Genomic DNA, 15,116 nt, shown 5'->3' with positions numbered 1-15,116 from the left:
TAATTATCAACCGCCAAGGCAAAACTTCAATCGAAATCAAAACATTCTTTACAATTCAAAAGGACCCGACAATAACTCGTATAACCAACAAGATCCGAATAACCAACCAACTCAAAACAACACTGTCAATCAACAAAGACCTGGCTTGTATAAACCACCACAACAAACCGAAGAGAAAAAGTCAAATCTGGAAGAAGTGGTATTTAAGCTAGTTGAATCTCAAACACAATTTATTGAAACTCAAACTCAAACGAATGAGAGGTTTGATCAGTCATTTAGAACTCAACAAGCTTCTATTTTGAATCTAGAAAAACAAGTAGGTACTCTTGTTAGATTGATGAGTGAAAGGAAACAAGGAAAGCTACCGAGTAATACTGAAGTAAATCCTCGGAATGAAAATGTTAATATGGTTTCAACAAATTCCGAAAAACCAGCATCAGAAGATGGGAAGGTTTTAGATGAGAGTAACAATGAAGAAGTTACACCACCACCACCCGAGTATGTAAAGCCAGTGGTGGCACCATACAAACCACCCATCCCGTTTCCAAGAAAAGGAGTTGAGTATGAGCAAGTGATAGGTAATAAAGATTGTGATACCTCTGGAAAGAAGAAGAAGAAAAAGAATAAGAAAGTACAAGAAACAAAAGCCGTAGAAGTAAACCCGGTGAAGACAGTTCCACCAAAACCTCCTCCTAGGATAGGTGATCCGGGTGAATTTATTGTTCCTTGTCTACTTAGTGATTGTGTCATGTATGATGCACTAGCAGATTTAGGTGCAAGTGTAAGTGTTATGCCTCTTTCATTATATAAGAGATTAGGAGTAGGTAAGTTAAGTCCAACGGATATGAGTGTTCGACTCTTTGATCAAACCATTAAACACCCAGTTGGAATTGTTGACAACCTACCCGTTCAAGTAGGCAATTTAACCTTTCTAGTCGAATTCATTATCATTAACATAGAAGAGGACCCAAACATTCGTCTAATTTTAGGTCGACCATTCTTAGCGTCCACCAAGGCGTTATTTGATGTAGGAAATGGTAGAATGACACTTAGTAGTGGTGACAAATCGATCACCTTTATGATTCGAAAGACTAAATCTCCACCAACCAAAACCGTTGAACCAGCAAAAACGATTGGTAAGAACCATGTTGTTTTACCAACTCCAACGGTAATACTTAGCAATAATGAAACGCCTAAGTGTGGGAAAAATGAAGTAACACCTAATGATGACATGATAACAAAGAACCCCGTTGTTGATACGAAATTAAATGATCCCGTTATTAATAGTTCAATGAAGAAACTTATTAAACGGATTCGCGATGCTAAAACTAAGGGGAACTTTAAGTTATGTAACCGGTTAGTATCCAATCTATCACCTAAAGAAAAGGAGAAACTAGTTAAAATTGTGGATATTACACAGGAATCCGACCAATGGCTTAAAGAAAAAGTCACGGATATGCAAGTTGATTATGGACCAAGAGAAATTAACGATGAAGTTAATCACAATTTTGACACCACGGCTACCTAAGTGTGGGGAGATTCAAATGTTCTAAAAAGAAAATGCTATCTAGAGTTAGTTGTTCTGTTCTCGTGTAGTTCCGAGAATGGAACCCGATTGGTCTTTTCCGCTAGCAGACACTAAAGAACTAGTTTTCTCCCTCCATTCTGAATTTTTGTTTTGTAGGTTTTTTTTATGAAATTAATATGCATTTTAATTTAAGTTATTAAAAACAAAATTTACTTTAATTCATTAAGTTTAAAAAAATGATTTCTAAAATTCGTCGTGAGTTAAAGACTAGGTCGTTGAGCCAAAATTGCTTTAACCGAGGGCGGGGCGACAAATTTTGTTATCATTTAATTTTATTGATCTAAAGTATGCAAAAAAAAAAAATATTATATTAATTTTTGAACGTGGGGTTATATACCAAACTTCAAAAATATGTATATATGTTTGTATTTTATGTTATGTACACAACAGGGTAAAACAGCGCACTTTCAAAGACTGTCATTAAGTTCAACAAAAAGCTACTAATTTTGATGACAAGGCGCAAAATATCAAATGTGATGTAAAATAATATGCTTACAAACTGGGTATTTTTAATCACTTTTCTACACTAATCACCCTCATGAATTTATAATTATAGTCTGATTTCATGCAAATGAGGGCATTGCATGATCTTAAGTATGAGGAAGGGTTATAAATTCTCTCAGGTTTATACTTGGTTTATTTGCCAAATTTTGTGAAAATTTGAAAAATTTTCAATTAAATGAACTCAAAATCATGTTTATACATATTTATGAACGATGAAAACTAGGTGATAATACCGAAATTATCGTTACCTCGAAAAGGACATAAATTGAGAAACACCCTAAAACGCTTGAATTCATTTAAAATGAAATAGAAGAAAATAAAAAGGCAAAGAAAGAAACTAAGTGTGGGAAGAATGTACCAAGTTATTCAATTTAAAACATATATCACATATTTTTGTACAAGATTATTGCAGGTACTTTTGCTTTGGACGATACTAATCAGTTTTACCCGGTTTACTGTAATACATTTGAAAGAAAGATGGATCTACACGATGAATCAATTCCATCATTAAAAGGAAGTAAAGTCTTCCGAAAAAGACACGCGCTTCTTGATTTAGGTCATGAAGTTGTCGTCCAGACCAGCTGTAGGTTGACGAAAAATCTAGAAAAGTCATCACTAAAATCAGCAGGAAATCCACGGACCTCAGCATCAAACAGGGTCACCATGTGGTCAGATTTATCCTAACCATGAGAAGGATTTATCTCGTACAATGGGGGGCACCGTGCAAATTAGCTTGATAAGACTAATGAATCAGATCCCCAGAAAGGATAATCTCCTTAAAAGATTAAAAATCAGCTTTTAAGACTGATAATACTCAATCCTAGAGATTGACCTTAAAGATTGAGAATTCAAACTCATGGAATTCGATGATATCTAAACTCGAGCTTGAACGAGAAAATATTTTGATCAAAAATACAAACTGATTTGTTTTCTAAAAACCCATTTTCAATGCGTTCATTACCATTGAACGTAAAATCCTAGGAATTCACCGGGAATTCATTAGGTCACCTGAACCAAATCGGGTGTCAACCGTAAGAACGGTGGTTGCATAGCATGGTCGGAGACAGGACCTTGTGCCAGACCGAAAAATTATAGGATGATCTTTACTATTGCTCCTACCAAGGATAGTACTAGCATCCGACACATTTTTAGACCATAATCAAATGCATGTCACGGGACATTGCCTTAACAGTTTCTTGTTCATCGCTTTCCTTTACAACCGGACGGTAGTTTACCGAAAGGTAATATACGGAACAAGTAAACTGGATGTGTGCTTTCCGATACCGGGATAGCAGTGGATTACACGAACCTAAATGTTTTTAGCCAAAATATTGATCCACAAATATATTTTGCAACACCGATGGTGGGTCAAATCAGAAAACTTGTCTAGGGTAAAATCTACCTTGAATTTTTAAAAGATCAAATGTTTTCATAAAGATCCAATTTCCTAAAGGATCTACATTTTTATAGTCATGTGGGACTGTAAACCGCCTTTCAAATGTGCACTTTGCTTTGGAAACCGAAAGTAAATCGGCTATTTGATTGCAAGTGTAGTTGACCTAAACCCAAGGCAACTGTGGATGACACACCCACCTTTAACCATGGTTCTATTGTTAATATCATTGTTTATACCGCTCTATCAAAATCACTGATGTGCAAAGTGTGAAGAATAAAGAAGTGATTCGTGTGATGTATTATATTATTTCAAGACTGTATTGCTTGAGGACAAGCAACGCTCAAGTGTGGGGATATTGATAAGGCTAAAAAGGAACATATATTTCATAGCAAAATCCCTCAAGAAAGACAAGATTTTAGTTGCAATTGTTCCATTTTCGAGTAATATTCATTTATTTTAAATAAGTGCGAAGACAAAAGGCGAAAACGAAGATTTGAAGACGCAAAGGTCCAAAAAGCTCAAAAGTACAAGATACAATCAAAAAGGTTCAAATTATTGATGAAGAACGTCTAAAAATGACAAGAGTACAAGTTACAAAATGCAAAGTACACGATATAAAATTGTACGAAAGGGCGTTCGAAAATCCGGAACCGAGGCATGAACCAACTTTCAGCGCTCGACGCAACGGTGTAAAAATTACGAGTCAACTATGCACAAGAATAAAATATAATATTTAAATAATTCATAATAAGAATAATATTAAATAATAAAAATTTGTTAATTGAGCATAATTCAGGGGTCGTAAATGAAAATTTCAATTCTAATTTCGCTATAAAAGCGATGATTTACGATCAATTTGAATATACCTTTTTCGATATTTTTTCTATCTTTTTCTTATTTTTCTATCTATCAATATCAATATCTATAATTTATATCTATAATTCTCTATCATAATGTTAATGTAATCAGATATAACAATAATCTTAATTTTAATTTTAAATTATGATAATAATAAGATTTATGATAGAGATCGTTTGAGTGTGTAAGTCGAAATTCTGTCCGGGTAACGCTACGCTATTTTTAATCATTGTAAGTTATGTTCAACCTTTTTATATTAATGTCTCGTAGCTAAGTTATTATTATGCTTATTTAAAACGAAGTAATCATGATGTTGGGCTAATTACTAAAATTGTGTAATTGGGCTTTGTACCATAATTAAGGTTTGGGCAAAAGACCGACACTTGTGGAAATTGGACTATTGACTATTAATAGATGGGGGTATTGTCTAATTGAGTGACAACTCATTGGAGTCTGTCGAACCTATCTTCAAATTAATTATCCTAATAATTAATAATGATTATGGTTGTCCTATTTAGTGACGTTCATATGGAATCTATTATAATCATTTAATTAATTATTCGGGTTGGGTAATTGATTATTCAAACTGATCAAGTGGGTAAATTAATATTCATATCTAATCAAAACAGGGGTAGATTACATACAGTGATAACTGGTGTAATTGTTGACAGAAGTGATAACTGCGTCACAGTTTAAATCCTTAATTAGTTGGAATATTTGACTTCGGGTATAAGGGTAATTTGATGAGGACACTCGCACTTTATATTTATGACCGATGGACTATTATGGATAAAACCCAGATAGGTATCAAATAAACCATGACAAAGGACAATTAACCCGAGTAACAATTAATTAAAATCAAAACGTCAAACATCATGATTACGGAAGTTTAAATAAGCATAATCCTTTTATTTCATATTCTATCGCAATTTTATTTTATTGTTATTTTATTTATCGTCATTTATTTATTTTACGCACTTTAATTATTGTCATTTATCTTTACGCTTAAAAATATAAAATCGACAAACCGGTCATTAAACGGTAAAAACCCCCCTTTTATAATAATATTACTACTTATATATATATATATATATTTATATAAATATAGTTTTATAAAAATATAGTACGTAATCACTAGCTCCCTGTGGAACGAACCGGACTTACTAAAAACTACACTACTCTACGATTAGGTACACTGCCTATAGTGTTGTAGCAAGGTTTAGGTATATCCCATCCGTAAATTAATAAAACTTGTGTCATATTTTGTAGTATTTTGTATTAAAAATAATACTATTTCGTACCCTCACGCTACATCATCAAGTTTTTTTCCCGGCAGCGGCGCCAAAAATACTTGATGTCGAAGCGGGTGTATACGAAATAGTATTATTTTTAGTGCGAAAATACTATTAAATATGCTACAATTTTACACAAGTTATTTATTTATTTATCGAGTGGATATACTTAAACCTTGCTACAACACTTATAGGCAGTGTACCTAATCGTACAGTAGTGTAGTTTTTAGTAAGTCCGGTTCGTTCCACAGGGAAATCTTTAAACAAAGCTCAACGCTATATTAGTTTACTTTTATAAAAATACAAATATATATATATGTAATATTATTATTATAAAGGGGGGTTTTTACCCTTTAATGACCGGTTTGTCGATTTTAAGACTTTAGTCGCAGTTAAAACCTAATGTAAAATATAAAATAAATACAAGACTTAAATTAAAGCGTAAAGTAAATAACGATAATGAAATTGCGAATAATAAAAGTGCGATAAAATAAAATTGCGATAATTAAAAAGTACGATAATTAAAAGTGCGATAAATTAACAATAAAAATGCGATAATTAGAAGTGCAATTAAATATAAAATAAAGGAAATTAAATATGAAATAAAAGAATTATGCTTATTTAAACTTCCGTAATCATGATGTTTGACGTGTTGATTTTAGTTTTATGCCCATGGGTTAATTGTCCTTTGTCCTGGATTATTTAATATGTCCGTCTGGTTTTTGTCCATAACAGTCCATCAGTCATAAATATAAAGTGCGAGTGTCCTCGTCAAATTATTATTATACCCGAAGTTAAATATTCCAACTAATTGGGGATTCGAATTGTAACAAGGTTTTAATACTTTGTTTAATGAATACACCAGGTTATCGACTGCGTGTAAACCAAGGTTTTACTACTTTGTTTACAATTACACCAATTACCCTTGAATGTAATTTCACCCCTGTTTTAATTATTCTAGTAGCTATTAATCCATTCCCGTGTCCGGTTAAATGAACGATTATTCGTACATATAAATACCCCGCCCATCGTGTCCGATCGAGTGTATATGGTAATTTATAAGGACGCCCAATTGTAAATCTTTATATTAACATTAACAAACTATCATTTAGTTAAACAAATATAAAGCCCATTAATAGCCCATAGTCTAATTTCCACAAGTGTCGTTCTTTTATCCAAACCCCAATTATGGTACAAAGCCCAATTACCCAATTTAAGTAATTAGTCCAACATCATGATTACTTCGTTTTAAATAAGCATAATAATAACTTAGCTACGAGACATTAATATAAAAAGGTTGAACATAACTTACAATGATTAAAAAATAGCGTAGCGTTACACGGACAGAATTTCGACTTACACCCTTACAACATTCGCTAACATACCCTTATTATTAGAATTATAATTATAATTAAAATATAAATTATAAATATAAATATAAATATATACGATATATTGAGAGAGAGATATATTTTAATAATATTGAGTTTGTACTATATTTTTAACAACTATATTTATACAAAATATATATAATTATATAAGTAGTAATATTATTATAAAAGGGGGGTTTTACCGTTTAATGACCGGTTTGTCGATTCTATATTTTAAGCGCAAAGATAAATGACGATAATTAAAGTGCGTAAAATAATGACAATAAATAAAATGACAGTAAATAAAATTGCGAGTAATAAAATGACAGTAAATAAAGATACGATGAGAAATATAATAAAAGAATTATGCTTATTTAAACTTCCGTAATCATGATGTTTGACGTGTTGATTTTAATTTATTACCATGGGTTAATTGTCCTTTGTCCTGGTTTATTTGATACGTCTATCTGGTTTTGTCCATAATAGTCCATCGGTCATAAATATAAAGTGCGAGTATCCTCGTCAAATTACCCTTATACCCGAAGTCAAATATTCCAACTGATTAAGGATTTAAACTGTGACGCAGTTATCACTTCTGTCAACAATTACACCAGTTATCAATGTATGTAATCCACCCCTGTTTTAATTAGTTTATGAATATTAATTCATCCACTTGATCAGAATGAATAATCAATTACCCAACCCAATTGATTAATTAAATGATTATAACAGATTCCATATGAACGTCACTAAATAGGACAACCATAATCATTATTAATTATTAGGTTAATTAATTTGAAGATAGGTTCGACAGACTCCAATGAGTTGTCACTCAATTAGACAATACCCCCCATCTATTAATAGTCAATAATCGAATTTCCACAAGTGTCGGTCTTTTGCCCAAACCTTAATTATGGTCCAAAGTTCAATAACCCAATTTTAGTAATTAGCCCAACATCATGAGTACTTCATTTTAAATAAGCATAATAACGACTTAGCTACGAGACATTAATGTAAAAAGGTTGAACATAACTTACAATGATTAAAAATAGCGTAGCGTTACACGGACAGAATTTCGACTTACACACTCAAACGATCTCTATCATAAATCTTATTATTATCATAATTTAAAATTAAAATTAAGATTATTGTTATATCTGATTACATTAACATTATGATAGAGAATTATAGATATAAATTATAGATATTGATATTGATAGATAGAAAAATAAGAAAAAGATAGAAAAAATATCGAAAAAAAAGTCTTCCCAAATTTTGATCGTAAATCATCGCTTTTATAGCGAAATTAGAAATTGAATTTTCATTTACGACCCCTGAACTATGCTCAATTAACAACTTTTTATTATTTAATATTATTCTTATTATGAATTATTTAAATATTATATTTTATTCTTGTGCATAGTTGACTCGTAATTTTTACACCGTTGCGTCGAGCGCTGAAAGTTGGTTCATGCCTCAGTTCCGGATTTTCGAACGCCCTTTCGTACAATTTTATATCGTGTACTTTGCGTTTTGTAACTTGTACTCTTGTCATTTTTAGACGTTCTTCATCAATAATTTGAACCTTTTTGATTGTATCTTGTACTTTTGAGCTTTTTGGACCTTTGCGTCTTCAAATCTTCGTTTTCGCCTTTTGTCTTCGCACTTATTTAAAATAAACGAATATTACTCGAAAATGGAACAATTGCAACTAAAATCTTGTCTTTCTTGGGGGATTTTGCTATGAAATATATGTTCCTTTTTAGCCTTATCAATATCCCCACACTTGAGCGTTGCTTGTCCTCAAGCAATACAGTCTTGAAATAATATAATACATCACACGAATCACTTTTTTATTCATCACATTTTGTACATCAGTGATTTTGATATAGCGGTATAAACAATGACAGTAATGATGGTTAAAGGTGGGTGTGTCATCCACAGTTGCCTTGGGTTTAGGTCAACGACACTTGCAATCAAATAGCCGATTTACTTTCGGTTTCCAAAGCAAAGTGCACATTTGAAAGGCGGTTTACAGTCCCACATGACTATAAAAATTTAGATCCTTTAGGAAATAGGATCTTTATGAAAACATTTGATCTTTTGAAAATTCAATCTAGCTTTTACCCTAGATAAGTTTTCTGATTTGATCCACCATTGGTGTTGCAAAATATATTTGTGGATCAATATTTTGGCTAAAAACATTTAGGTTCGTGTAATCCACTGCTATCCCGGTATCGGAAAGCACACATCCAGTTTACTTGTTCCGTATATTACCTTTCGGCAAACTACCGTCCGGTTGTAAAGGAAAGCGATGAACAAGAAACTGTTAAGGCAATGTCCCGTGACATGCAGATGATTATGTTCTTTTAACGTGTCGGATGCTAGAACTATCCTTGGTAGGAGCGATAGTAAAGATCATCCTATGATTTTTCGGTCTGGCACAAGGTCCTGTCTCCGACCATGCTATGCAACCACCGTTCTTACGGTTGACACCCAATTTGGTTCAGGTGACCTAATGAATTCCAGGTGAATTTCTTAGGATTTTACGTTCAATGGTAATGAACGCATTGAAAATGGTTTTTCAGAAAACAAATCGGTTTGTATTTTTGATCAAAATATTTTCTCGTTCATGCTCGAGTTTAGATATCATCGAATTCCATGAGTTTGAATTCTCAATCTTTAAGGTCAATCTCTAGGATTGAGTATTATCAGTCTTAAAAGCTGATTTTTAATCTTTAAGGAGATTATCCTTTTCTGGGGATCTGATTCATTAGTCTTATCAAGCTAATTTGCACGGTGCCTCCCCATTGTACGAGATAAATCCTTCTCATGGTTAGGATAAATTTGACCACTTGGCGACCCTGTTTGATGCTGAGGTCCGTGGATTTCCTGCTGATTTTAGTGATGACTTTTCTAGATTTTTCGTCAACCTACAGCTGGTCTGGTCGACAACTTCATGACCTAAATCAAGAAGCGCGTGTCTTTTTCGGAAGACTTTACTTCCTTGAAATGATGGAATTGATTCATCGTGTAGATCCATCTCTTCTTTTCTTTCATCGGATAAAACAGTTGATTATCGTTCAAAACAAAAGTATTTTCAATTGTTTGTACAAAAATATGTGATAAATAGTTTTTAATTGAATAACTTGGTACATTCTCCCCACACTTAGTTTCTTTCTTTGCCTTTTTATTCTCCTTTATTCCATTTTAAATGAATTCAAGCGTTTTAAGTTGTTTCTCAATTTATGTCCTTTTCGAGGTAACGATAATTTCGGTATTAACACCTAGTTTTCATCGTTCATAAATATGTATAAACATGATTTTGAGTTCATTTAGTTGAAAATTTTTCAAATTTTCACAAAATTTGGCAAATAAACCAAGTATAAACCTGAGAGAATTTATAACCCTTCCCCACACTTAAGATCATGCAATGCCCTCATTTGCATGAAATCAGACTATAATTTAAATTCATGAGGGTGATTAGCGTAGAAAAGTGATTAAAAATACCGAGTTTGCAAACATATTGTTATTTCACATTTGATTTTTTTGCGTCTTGTCAAAATCAGTAGCTTTTGCTGAACTTCATGACAGTCTTTGAAAGTGCGCTGTTTTACCCTGTTTTGTACATAAGATAAAATACAAACATATATATATATATATATATATATATTTTTGAAGTTTGGTTTATAACCCCACTTTTCAAAAATTTATAAAGTATAATATTTTTGGCATACTTTAAATCAATAAAATTAAAAATAATGATAACAAAATTTGTCGCCCCGCCCTCGGGTAAAGTAATTTCGGCTAAACGACCTAGTCTTCAACTCACGACGAATTTTAAAAATCATATTTTTAACTTAATGAAATAAAGTAAATTTTGATAACTTATATTTATTATATATTATCATAATACTTGATGATGTAGCGTGAGGGTACGAAAGAGTATTATTTTTAATACAAAATACTACAAAATATGACACAAGTTTTATTAATTTACGGATGGGATATACCTAAACCTTGCTACAACACTATAGGCAGTGTACCTAATCGTAGAGTAGTGTAGTTTTTAGTAAGTCCGGTTCGTTCCACAGGGAGCTGGTGATACTTACTATATTTTTAACTATATTTATATAAAATATATATAATTATATAAGTAGTAATATTATTATAAAAGGGGGGTTTTACCGTTTAATGACCGGTTTGTCGATTCTATATTTTAAGCGTAAAGATAAATGACGATAATTAAAGTGCGTAAAATAATGACAATAAATAAAATGACAGTAAATAAAATTGCGAGTAATAAAATGACAGTAAATAAAGATACGATGAGAAATATAATAAAAGAATTATGCTTATTTAAACTTCCGTAATCATGATGTTTGACGTGTTGATTTTAATTTATTACCATGGGTTAATTGTCCTTTGTCCTGGTTTATTTGATACGTCTATCTGGTTTTTGTCCATAATAGTCCATCGGTCATAAATATAAAGTGCGAGTATCCTCGTCAAATTACCCTTATACCCGAAGTCAAATATTCCAACTGATTAAGGATTTAAACTGTGACGCAGTTATCACTTCTGTCAACAATTACACCAGTTATCACTGTATGTAATCCACCCCTGTTTTAATTAGTTTATGAATATTAATTCATCCACTTGATCAGAATGAATAATCAATTACCCAACCCAATTGATTAATTAAATGATTATAACAGATTCCATATGAACATCACTAAATAGGACAACCATAATCATTATTAATTATTAGGTTAATTAATTTGATGATAGGTTCGACAGACTCCAATGAGTTGTCACTCAATTAGACAATACCCCCCATCTATTAATAGTCAATAGTTCAATTTCCACAAGTGTCGGTCTTTTGCCCAAACCTTAATTATGGTCCAAAGTTCAATAACCCCTTCTTAATATTTTAGCCCAACATCACGATTACTTCAGCTCAAATAAGCATAATAAAAACTTAGCTACGAGACATTAATGTAAAAAGGTTGAACATAACTTACAATGATTAAAAATAGCGTAGCGTTATACGGACAGAATTTCGACTTACACACTCAAACGATCTCTATCATAAATCTTATTATTATCATAATTTAAAATTAAAATTAAGATTATTGTTATATCTGATTACATTAACATTATGATAGAGAATTATAAATATAGATATTGATATTTGATATAGAAAAGTAAGAAAAAGATAGAAAAATTGATCGAAAAAAAAGTCTCCTCCAATTGATCGTAAATCATCGCTTTTATAGCGAAATTAGAATTGAAATTTTCATTTACGACCCCTGAACTATGCTCAATTAACAACTTTTTATTATTTAATATTATTCTTATTATGAATTATTTAAATATTATATTTTATTCTTGTGCATAGTTGACTCGTAATTTTTACACCGTTGCGTCGAGCGCTGAAAGTTGGTTCATGCCTCGGTTCCGGATTTTCGAACGTCTTCGCGTATTATTTTAAATCGCGTACTTTGCGTCTTGTAACTTGTACTCTTGTCATTTTGAGACGTTCCTCATCAATATTTTGAACCTTTTTAGTTGTATCTTGTACTTTTTAGCTCTTTGGACCTTTTTGTCTTCAATTTGTCGAATCTGCCTTTTGTCTTCACTTTTTAATATTTAAACGAATATTACTTGTAAATCGAACAATACCAACTAAAATCTTGTCTTTCTTGGGGAATAATGCTATAAAATATGTGTTCATTTTTGGCATTATCAATATTCCCACACTTAAGCGTTGCTTGTCCTCAAGCAATATAGTCTTGAAGCACTTGAATCACTTCTTTATTCTTCACACTTTGTACATCAGTGACTTCAATACAGCGGTATAAACAATGGTAGTAACGATGTGGTTAAAGGTGGGTGTGTCTTTTTATGGTTGCCTCGGGTTTAGGTCAACGACACTGGCAATCAAATAGCCGATTTACTTTCGGTTTCCAAAGCAAAGTGCACATTTGAAAGGCGGTTTACAGTCCCACATGACTATAAAAATTTAGATCCTTTAGGAAATTGGATCTTTATGAAAACATTTGATCTTTTGAAAATTCAAGCTAGATTTTACCCTAGACAAGTTTTCTGATTTGATCCATCATCGGTGTTGCAAAATATGTTTGTGGATCAATATTTTGGCTAAAACTTTTTAGGTTCGTGTAATCCACTGCTATCCCGGTATCGGAAAGCACACATCCAGTTTACTTGTTTCGTATATTACCTTTCAGTAAACTACCTTCCGGTTGTAAAGGAAAGCGATGAACAAGAAACTGTTAAGGCAATGTCCAGTGACATGCAGATGATTATGGTCTTTTTAACGTGTCGGATGCTAGAACTATCCTTGGTAGGAGCAATAGTAAAGATCATCCTTTAATTTTTCGGTCTGGCACAAGGTCCTGTCTCCGACCATGCTATGCAACCACCGTTCTTACGGTTGACACCCGATTTGGTTCAGGTGACCTAATGAATTCCAGGTGAATTCCTAGGATTTTACGTTCAATGGTAATGAACGCATTGAAAATGGATTTTCAGAAAACAAATTGGTTTGTAATTTTTTATCAAAATATTTTCTCGTTCAAGCTCGAGTTTAGATATCATTGAATTCCATGAGTTTGAATTCTCAATCTTTAAGGTCAATCTCAAGGATTGAGTAATATCAGTCTTAAAAGCTGATTTTTAATCTTTTAAGGAGATTATCCTTTCTGGGGATCTGATTCATTATTCTTATCAAGCTAATTTGCACGGTGCCTCCCCATTGTACGAGATAAATCCTTCTCATGGTTAGGATAAATCTGACCACTTGGCGACCCTGTTTGATGCTGAGGTCCGTGGATTTCCAGCCGATTTTAGTGATGACTTTTCTAGATTTTTCGTCAACCTACAGCTGGTCTGGACGACAACTTCATGACCTAAATCAAGAAGCGCGTGTCTTTTTCGGAAGACTTTACTTCCTTTTAATGATGGAATTGATTCATCATGTAGATCCATCTCTTCTTTTCTTTTATCGGGTAAAACAGTTTAGTTTAGTCCAAAGCAAAAGTATTTTCAGTTATTTGTTACAGATATATGTGACATATGTTTAAAATAACTTGGTAAATTTTCCCACACTTGGCTTTTATTTTCCTTTTTATCGTCCTCTATTCCATTTTAAATGAATTTTAACATTTTAGTTTGTTTCTCAATTTATGTCCTTTCCGAGGTAACAATAATTTCGGTTCAATGACCTAGTTTTAATCGTTCATAAATATGTATAAACATGATTTTGAATCCATTTTGTTAAAAATTTTGAAAAATTTACTAGAAGTGGGTAGTCAGTATATAAGACTAGGGCTGTTCCTTGTTATCGGAGAGCACTAGATTCTAACACAACTACTGCGTTACTAGCATTTTTAATGGTAACCAAGTGTTTAAATAAAAAAAATTTTAAAATCCGAAAGAATTTAACCCCTTCCCACACTTAAGATCTTGCAATGCCCTCATTTGCAAGAAATCAGAAATAATTTAAATTATTGAGGGTGATTAGCGCAGAAAAATGATTAAATTTTACCAAAGTTTCAAACATATTGTCGTTTGATTGTTTGAATGATAAATGGTGCACGTCATTTGTTCATTCCGTCTTGTTGTTATTTCACATATATTTTGCATCTTGTCGTCAAAATTACTTGCTTTTGCTGAACTTAATGCCAGTCTTTGAAAACGCGTTGTTTTATCCTGTTTTGTGCATAACATAAAATACATACAATACAAATATAATCATACATGCAATTTGAAATGGAACTTTGGCATCCCACTTTCAAATTATAAGAAAAATATTAGTACATAATAATAATTGAAATATCAAACATTATGTAATTAAAATGTTAAGTGTTTAAAATAATAAAAATATAAATTACCAACTTATCTCTACTGATCAGGAGGTGGGTTAGGAGGATAATTAGGATAGGGATCCCAATTCATGTTCGGATCAGGGTTCCATGGCTGTTGATAGGTGAACTGGTATGCTGCGTCATAATCATATATGTCATAGGGCGGTCTCATTTCTGGCTGGTGTGCAGGATAGAATGCGGGTCGGGTCGGATAATAAA

This window comes from Rutidosis leptorrhynchoides, chromosome 6 (genome assembly GCF_046630445.1).
Source record: "Rutidosis leptorrhynchoides isolate AG116_Rl617_1_P2 chromosome 6, CSIRO_AGI_Rlap_v1, whole genome shotgun sequence".
In the NCBI taxonomy this organism is placed as follows: Eukaryota; Viridiplantae; Streptophyta; class Magnoliopsida; order Asterales; family Asteraceae; genus Rutidosis; species Rutidosis leptorrhynchoides.
This window is presented reverse-complemented; position numbering follows the sequence as displayed.